We start from the raw sequence: 9504 nt of genomic DNA, 5'->3' as shown, positions 1-9504 counted from the left end.
AATGATAGTGTTTCAGTCACATCAAGTGTGTCACACAGCCACAGTATATCACCTGTAGCAAAAAGAAAAAAAATCTCCATCATCCAGAAACAATCATAGATAGGTTTCAGAGTAACAGCCGTGTTAGTCTGTATTCGCAAAAAGAAAAGGAGGACTTGTGGCACCTTAGAGACTAACCAATTTATTTGAGCATGAGCTTTCGTGAGCTACAGCTCACTTCATGCCACAAATCATAGATAGGTTTGTGTTAAGAACCAGCAGATTACAAAAAGAGGTAATTGATGAAAAAATTGCCCTGTTTGTTTATGGAACAAACTCTCCTTTCCATATGATCAAGAACCCACACTTCATTAACATGGTTCAGTCATTAAGACCAGGATACAGTCCACCCAACAGAGCAGATGTCGCAGGCAAATTGCTGGATAATACATGTATGAAAGAGAAACTGAGCAGTGTGCAAACGGTCTAGGGGCCAAAATTGTTAACCTGAGTCTTGATGGATGGAGCAATGTCCACAATGATCCTGTTGTATGTGCTTGTGTGACAACAGAAGAAGGGAATGTCTTCTTTACAGAAACAATCGATACATCAGGAAATGCTCACACAGCAGAATACTTACAAGAAGTAGCAGTAAAAGCTATACCAAACTGTGAAAAAAAATTCAGGTGTCTAGTATGCAGCTTGGTCACAGACAATGCTGCAAATGTATCCAAGATGAGAAGAAATTATTTTGAAGAGAGTGAAGAGAGTCCCAAGCTAATAACATATGGTTGCAATGCTCATTTGATGCACCTCCTAGCCAAAGACTTCAGTGTTTCAGAAATAAAGGCTAATGTTGTTGAAATTGCAAAAAAACACTTTGCAGTAGCTGCTCTGAAAAAAGTGGGAGGAACCAAGCTAACTCTTCCACAAGACGTGCGATGGAACTCAATAGTGGACTGTTATGAACACTAGATCGAGAATTTGCCTAATCTGATGACAGTTTGTGAACAAAATCCTGAAAAAATAGATGGCGCTGTCACAGCCAAAGTTCTCAACACTGGGCTTAAGAGAAATGTTGAACGCATGCTGAGTACCCTGAAGCCTATTTCTGTAGCCTTGAACGCAGGGAAATAGCTGTTTTACTGCTGATGCTGTTGAAATTGGAAGGAACCGAGTGAGATCTTAAAAAGAGAAATATGCAATGACAGAGCTAAATTACAAGCATTAAAAAAAAAACAAATGGGACAAGCACTATCTCCAGCTCATTTTCTTGCAAATATTCTCAATACTTGGTACCAGGGTCAAATCTTAACTGCTGAAGAAGAGGGATTGGCTATGACATGGACATCCAGCAATCATCCCTCCAGAATGCCAACTAGAATAAACTGCAGAGCTAAGGGTGAACCATTCAAGAAATATAGGATTGCTGATGATGTTTTAAAGAAAGTCACACCAGTGAACTGGTGGAATTCACTTAAGCACTTGGATTCAGAGACTGTTGAAGTGATAATCTCACTTTTAACAACAGTCGCTTCTTCTGCCAATGTAGAAAGAATATTCTCTTCCTTTGGACTAGTTCATTCCAAATTGAGAAATCGTTTGGGACCTGAACAAGCAGGGAAGCTTGTTTTTCTTTTCCAGATTATGAACAAACAGGAAAATGAAGGTGAAGACGACTGAGGTAGCTGCAGAAGCCAGTATTTTAAGTTTCTTATGTTGACCTGGCTGACATAGTCAATTAAATTTCTTAAAAAATATTTCATTTAACTATTTTAGTTAAAAACAATTGTAACAAAAAAACCTGATTTTAAAAAACTTGAATGTTTAACTAAATTCAAAAATCCATATGCTTGTTTTGTTAAAATATTGTATGTTTGCTGTTGAATAAAAAAAATCCAGAATATATAATGTTGTTGTTTTAGTTAAATAAAACAATTTAAATGTCTGTTCTCCTTCTAATACAGCAGGGATCAGCAACCTTTGGCACGTGGCACGTCAGGGAAAGCCCCTGGAGGTCCGGGCTGGTTTGTTTACCTGCCATGTCCGCAGGTTCGGCCGATCGCAGCTCCCACGGGCAACAGTTTGCCATCCCAGGCCTATGGGGGCTGCGGGAAGGGAAGCCAGCAGGTCCCTCGGCCCATGCCACTTCCTGCAGCTCCCATTAGCCTGGAGCAGCTGAACCTGCGGACACCGCAGGTAAACAAACCGGCCTGGCCCACCAGCAGCTTTCCCTGGGAGGCCGCGTGGCAAAGGTTGCTGATCCCTGTGATACAGCATGGCGAGAAAATCCTCCAAATATTAATGATAGTTCACCTCCCAACAACTTCATAAATATCTGCTTCAATTACGTTTGGTAAATGAAATAACCAATCATTCATTTTCTGATTTTGCTGTAAAACTAATCTGAAAAGTTTTCAAAATAAATCACTTTAAAAATATATCATGTTTACCTTCTAAAAATGAAACTTACATCTATCTCTGAGTTGTGAAGAATATTTATTAAGGTTATAACAACCAACAAAAATGCACTTTTATGTAGAAATCCATGATGAATCAAGTCTTCCTTACTCGTGATTTAAATCAAATCCACCCTGATCTTAACACTTTCAGTGTCCTTACAAACTTAGATGCTTTCACCACAGGCTGGCCGGTTGCCCTTCAGCCAGGCTCTCCCCTTTGATCAGCACTTCAGTTGCTTGGTGTGGTGATGTCTGTAGATGGAGGTGGAAGAGAGAGGAAGAGCATGGCAAACGCCTCTCCCTTTTATCATGTTCTTTCTTCCCTCTTGGCTTTGCCATCCCCCTTCAGAGTCAGGTGAGCATTATTTCATTGCCCTCCCAAACTGACTAAAGTAAGGGGGGTGACTCACTCGAGAGTCCAACAGATCCTTTGTTGCTGCGTAGGCCAGTGTCCTTTGTTCCTATGAGGCTGAGCTGGGTTTGTCCCATACATGCCCTGATGGGGTGTGAACTGCCCCTCTGCTCTTGGACAGTTTTGCCTGGGCATGTTTTAAACCATGAGGCCACATTTTCAGCCTCATAACTATATACATGAAATTACAACCTTACACATTACATCACTATAACAACAATGCTCAGTGCATCATGAGCCTTCCAAAGACACCCAACATGACAACCTTTGCATTGGATACGACACAATCCTTTTATAAGGATGAACATATCATAGAATCATAGAATCATAGAATATAAGGGTTGGAAGGGACCCCAGAAGGTCATCTAGTCCAACCCCCTGCTCGAAGCAGGACCAATTCCCAGTTAAATCATCCCAGCCAGGGCTTTGTCAAGCCTGACCTTAAAAACCTCTAAGGAAGGAGATTCTACCACCTCCCTAGGTAACGCATTCCAGAGTTTCACCACCCTCTTAGTGAAAAAGTTTTTCCTAATATCCAATCTAAACCTCCCCCACTGCAGCTTGAGACCATTACTCCTCGTTCTGTCATCTGATACCATTGAGAACAGTCTAGAGCCATCCTCTTTGGAACCCCCTTTCAGGTAGTTGAAAGCAGCTATCAAATCCCCCCTCATTCTTCTCTTCTGCAGGCTAAACAATCCCATCTCCCTCAGCCTCTCCTCATAACTCATGTGTTCCAGACCCCTAATCATTTTTGTTGCCCTTCGCTGGACTCTCTCCAATTTATCCACATCCTTCTTGAAGTGTGGGGCCCAAAACTGGACACAGTACTCCAGATGAGGCCTCACCAATCTCGAATACAGGGGGACGATCACGTCCCTCGATCTGCTCGCTATGCCCCTACTTATACATCCCAAAATGCCATTGGCCTTCTTGGCAACAAGGGCACACTGCTGACTCATATCCAGCTTCTCGTCCACTGTCACCCCTAGGTCCTTTTCCGCAGAACTGCTGCCTAGCCATTCGGTCCCTAGTCTGTAGCTGTGCATTGGGTTCTTCCGTCCTAAGTGCAGGACCCTGCACTTATCCTTATTGAACCTCATCAGATTTCTTTTGGCCCAATCCTCCAATTTGTCTAGGTCCTTCTGTATCCTATCCCTCCCCTCCAGCGTATCTACCACTCCTCCCAGTTTAGTATCATCCGCAAATTTGCTGAGAGTGCAATCCACACCATCCTCCAGATCATTTATGAAGATATTGAACAAAACCGGCCCCAGGACCGACCCTTGGGGCACTCCACTTGATACCGGCTGCCAACTAGACATGGAGCCATTGATAACTACCCATTGAGCCCTACAATCTAGCCAGCTTTCTACCCACCTTGTAGTGCATTCATCCAGCCCATACTTCCTTAACTTGCTGACAAGAATACTGTGGGAGACCGTGTCAAAAGCTTTGCTAAAGTCAAGAAACAATACATCCACTGCTTTCCCTTCATCCACAGAACCAGTAATCTCATCATAGAAGGCGATTAGATTAGTCAGGCATGACCTTCCCTTGGTGAATCCATGCTGGCTGTTCCTGATCACTTTCCTCTCATGCAAGTGCTTCAGGATTGATTCTTTGAGGACCTGCTCCATGATTTTTCCAGGGACTGAAGTGAGGCTGACTGGCCTGTAGTTCCCAGGATCCTCCTTCTTCCCTTTTTTAAAGATTGGCACTACATTAGCCTTTTTCCAGTCATCCGGGACTTCCCCGGTTCGCCACGAGTTTTCAAAGATAATGGCCAATGGCTCTGCAATCACAGCCGCCAGTTCCTTCAGCACTCTCGGATGCAACTCATATGGGTGTAAGGTGTTCCCCTGAGGTACAGAACCTCACAGTGGGCTAAAAACACTTCCACACACGGGCTGAGGACAGACAAGTTCTCCCACAATACATTACAAAACAGTTCAGAGTGTGGCTTGGTTTAAAAATAGCCAGTTATGGGGAGTCTGCCACAATGATTGGCTGTTAAAAATGTGTGCCTTATTTCCAGTCTGAATTTGTCTGGCTCCAAATTCCAAAGATTGGATCTTGTTAGACGTTTGCCTGCTAGATAGAAGAGCCCATTATAAAATTTCTGCTTCGAAGCAGGTACTTAGAAACTATGATCAAGTCACCCTTTAACCTTCTCTTTGATAAGCTTAATAGACACAGCTCCTTAAGTCTCACTGTAAGGCAGATTTTCCAATCCTTTCATCATTCTGGCAGCTCTTCTCTGAATCTCTCCAATGTTTCTATGTCCTCTTGAACTGTGGGCACCAGAACTGGACACAGGATTCCAGCCGCAGTCACACCAGTGCCAAACACAGAGGTGAAATACCCTCTCTGCTCCTCCTCAAGGTTCCCCTGTTTATACATCAAAAGATCACATTAGGCCTTTTGTCACAGTGTCACATTGGCAGCTCATGCTCAGCTGATTGTCCAAGATGATCTCCAAGTCTTTTTCAGAGTCACTGCTTCCCAGGATAGAGGCCCCCATCCAGTGAGCGTGACCTGCATTTTTTTTCCTCCCTGGACATTTACATTTGGCCATATTAAAACACATATTGATTGGTTGTGCCCCGTTTACCAAGTGTGACAAAGTGGGACTGTTCTTAATGTTTCCTCTGAATAGTGTGGGGGTGCCTCAGTTTCCCCTAGGCAGTTCTTAAGTATCTAGGGGGTGGAGTAAGGGTGTATGATCATTGCAGAGCCCTAGAGGGCAGGTGTGTGCAGGAGTCTGGACACAGAGAATGGCCAACACCCTGTTTCCTGGCAACTGATGGCCTGGGCCCTTCCCCCCCTGCAAGGTGAGAGCTGAAGGGTTGGAGAACAAAGGAATCAGGTGACCACCTGGCCCGGGAAAGGAACAAAGCCCAGAGGAGGAGGGGCTGGAGGGAGTTTTCAGTTTGGGGCTGGCTGGGACATGGAGTGAAGTGCAGACGTGGTTGTCTGGCTCACTGCCCCCCAAAATGGACCCAGCTGAGGGGTCCCGTTCTCTGCACCTGCAAGCTCTGGTTTAGACCATGTTCCTGTCGTCTAATAAACCTTCTGTTTTACTGGCTGGCTGAGAGTCACGTCTGACTGCGAAGTTGGGGGGCAGGACCCTCTGGCTTCCCCAGGAGCCCCGCCTGAGCGGACTCGCTGTGGGAAGCGCACGGAGGGGCAGAGGATGCTGAATGCTCCGAGGTCAGACCCAGGAAGGTGGAAGCTGAGTGAGCTGCGTGTCCTGAAGACAGGCTGCTCACAGAAAGGCGACTGCCCCAGAGTCCTGACTGGCTTCATGGGGAGCAGTTCCAGAGCATCGCCCAGGGACTCCGTGACACTCTTTCATTCTCCAACTTCTGCTGGGGAGAGACAAGCCTTCGAGCTCCGCAGGGCTCGTCCTCAGGCCCTGGTCTCTCTACCCAACAGAAGCGGGTCCAATAAACCATACGACCTCCCCGGCCTGGTCTCTCGGTGTTTTCTGCTCCCACGGGCGTGGCTGGGAAGGGCCACAGGGCTCAGCAGGCTCAGGGGGTCTTTCTCTTATATAGGCTCCGATTACCTCCCACCCCCGTCCCGATTTTTCACACTTGCTGTCTGGTCACCCGAGGGAGGTCTGGCAGCCCCCTCCCCAGCCACAGTCCGTGCGTGCCCAGCAGTCTGTGTGTGTCTCAGCAGCCCCCTGCTCATTCCCACGTGGAGCTCAGATCGGGGTGGGCTGGGCCTCTGGTTTGTTTGATCCCTGAAGGGTTTTCTGGGCACTAACTGGGACCCCAAGTTTCTCCTACTTTGAGGAAATCCCTGTGAAAACTCACCTTTTCCGGGTGTCTGTTTCACACCCTCTGCCAGAGACGTTCCCCATTCTTTCTCCAGTTCAGCTGGCAGCAGGTGTCGTGCGAGGGGCGGGGGAGAGCTGAGATTTCAGGCTGCCGTCTTATGGCGGGATTGCTGCGATTAACTGGCTGAACGTGCTAATTCTGAGGAAGAAACGGGGAAAGGGGCAGAGACCGAGAGTCAGGGAGTGAAATGGAGAAAATACAGGAAGCATTTCGAGCAAGGGCGAAGTGCAATGACCAGAATCCAGAATATTCTCTGCACCCCTTGTCTAACTCTGGGCCTGATTCTCTTCCGCATTGACGGCCCTTTCCCTGTCTCCGGCCGTGTCTGGAGGGCTTTATGCCCCTGTCCAGCCCCTTCACACTGCCAGGAAGGGAGAGGTGTTATGGAATCTTAGCCCAAAGAGGAACCAGGCCCTGTGTCACCTTCATAGAATCATAGAATCATAGAATATAAGGGTTGGAAGGGACCCCAGAAGGTCATCTAGTCCAACCCCCTGCTCAAAGCAGGACCAATTCCCAGTTAAATCATCCCAGCCAGGGCTTTGTCAAGCCTGACCTTAAAAACCTCTAAGGAAGGAGATTCTACCACCTCCCTAGGTAACGCATTCCAGTGTTTCACCACCCTCATAGTGAAAAAGTTTTTCCTAATATCCAATCTAAACCTCCCCCACTGCAGCTTGAGACCATTACTCCTCGTTCTGTCATCTGATACCATTGAGAACAGTCTAGAGCCATCCTCTTTGGAACCCCCTTTCAGGTAGTTGAAAGCAGCTATCAAATCCCCCCTCATTCTTCTCTTCTGCAGGCTAAACAATCCCAGCTCCCTCAGCCTCTCCTCATAACTCATATGTTCCAGACCCCTAATCATTTTTGTTGCCCTTCGCTGGACTCTCTCCAATTTATCCACATCCTTCTTGAAGTGTGGGGCCCAAAACTGGACACAGTACTCCAGATGAGGCCTCACCAATGACGAATAGAGGGGAACGATCACGTCCCTCGATCTGCTCGCTATGCCCCTACTTATACATCCCAAAATGCCATTGGCCTTCTTGGCAACAAGGGCACACTGCTGACTCATATCCAGCTTCTCGTCCACTGTCACCCCTAGGTCCTTTTCCGCAGAACTGCTGCCTAGCCATTCGGTCCCTAGTCTGTAGCTGTGCATTGGGTTCTTCCGTCCTAAGTGCAGGACCCTGCACTTATCCTTATTGAACCTCATCAGATTTCTTTTGGCCCATCATCCTGGGTTTCAGATGACCCCGAGAAGTTGGGGGGCCACCGGGGCCTAGAGCATGGCCCTGCCACAGAGGCCCCGCCCCCGGTCATCCTCTTCCCCCGAGGCCCCGCCCACCCACTGTTCACTCCTCTGGCCCCCGAGGTCCCCCTACCTGCCCCTCGCTCCTCTCCGCCTCTTCCCCCAGGACTCCACTCACCCCCTGCTTGCTCCTTTCTGCCCCTTTCCCCGAAGGGGGGCTACCGGGGGCCATGGGGCCAGGCACCCGTCCCTTTTCTCTGTCTTCGGTGAGCGGGGGGCAGTGGGGTCCTTGGGGAAGGAGGTGGAGCAGGACAGGAAGAGGCATGAGAAGATGGGGCCGCGGGGGAAAAGGCCGAGGGGGGTTGGGGTGCAGGTTTTGGGGGAAGAGGCGGAGGGGGGATGGGAAGAGGCAGAGCAAGAGCAGGGCATCGGGTTAAGAGGCAGAGGGGAGCGGGGTGCAGGCGGGGCCCCCACTTCTCTGTAGCTTCACTTCCAGCGCTCGAAAGATGACCATGGGCCCACGGGCCTCCGGAGGGGAGACCCGCCCCACATCCCCAGCGTTTCCCCCCCGCATGGATGGCCTTTTGGGGGAGGCTCAGGCTCCTGTGGCCTCTTCTACGGGTTGCCCGTGCTCAGCTCCTTCCACGCTCTGGAGAGGAGCAGCACCCAGGGGTGGGGCTGAGCCGGGGGGCGCTGGGTGAGGAGCAGAGGCCTGAGACCGCAGGGACACAGCGTGAGGCACCATCCCAGGCATCCCCATGAAAGGAGCAGAACAGGGTTTACCTGGGGTGGGGAGTGTATGGAGAGCGTCTCAGGGTCGGTGGAGATGTATTGCCCTGGTGAGCAAGTGTGGCTAAAACACAGGCCTCACTGTGAGCAGGATTTGAACCTGTGCAGGGAAACCCGATTGGATTTCGAGTCCAACGCCTTAACCGCTCGGCCCTCACAGCTGTGAGTGACGTGGCCCCCAGCGGCAGTCTCTACTGGAGCGGCTGGAAGCCGACGGGAGGGAGCTCTCCACCCTCAACGAGCAGCCGTAGCCATGTTGGCAGGAGAAGCTCTCCCAGCACCATAGCACTGTCCACACCGGCGCTTAGGTCCGTGCAACTTGTGTCACTCGGGGGGTGGCTTATTCACACCCCTGAGCCACATACATTCTACCGACACAAGGGGGAGTGTAGACGCAGCCTTAGCAGAGACGCGATTAAGAAAACCGCTTTAGTTTTGTAGGAAATGCAGGAACCCCAGGTTTGTAATAAAACCAAAGGAGATTCCGACCCCACGAGTCACCTTCCCCACTTTGCAGTTGTGCCCTGGGATAGTTGTTTTGTCTCAGCCTGTGGCCAGAATAATGAGGTGTGAAGGGGAAGGAGCCAGGCACCTGTCTATGGTGCTTCTGACATCCTAGAGGGGAGAAAGGAGAAAAGACGCTCAGTCCCCCATGCCACTCACACAGGGGGTGGGAACTTTGGTGGTAATTTAAAGAGAATCAAGGGGCTCAAAGAGAGACAAAGGTGTTAACGTGACCCTGTCACTGTCCAACATTAA

At 49.1% G+C, this 9504-nt stretch overlaps 1 non-coding gene across 1 annotated transcript; it reads right to left on the bottom strand.

Moving 5' to 3' along the window:
* Positions 1-8824: 8824 nt before the first annotated feature.
* On the bottom strand, positions 8825-8906 carry TRNAS-CGA (transfer RNA serine (anticodon CGA)). Its single transcript has one exon. It is a non-coding gene; the product is annotated as a tRNA-Ser (tRNA).
* Positions 8907-9504: the final 598 nt, after the last annotated feature.

This window comes from Caretta caretta, chromosome 11 (assembly GCF_965140235.1).
Source record: "Caretta caretta isolate rCarCar2 chromosome 11, rCarCar1.hap1, whole genome shotgun sequence".
Taxonomy (NCBI): Eukaryota; Metazoa; Chordata; order Testudines; family Cheloniidae; genus Caretta; species Caretta caretta.
The sequence above is the reverse complement of the archived record's forward strand: the minus strand, read 5'-3'. Positions and strand labels throughout refer to the sequence as shown.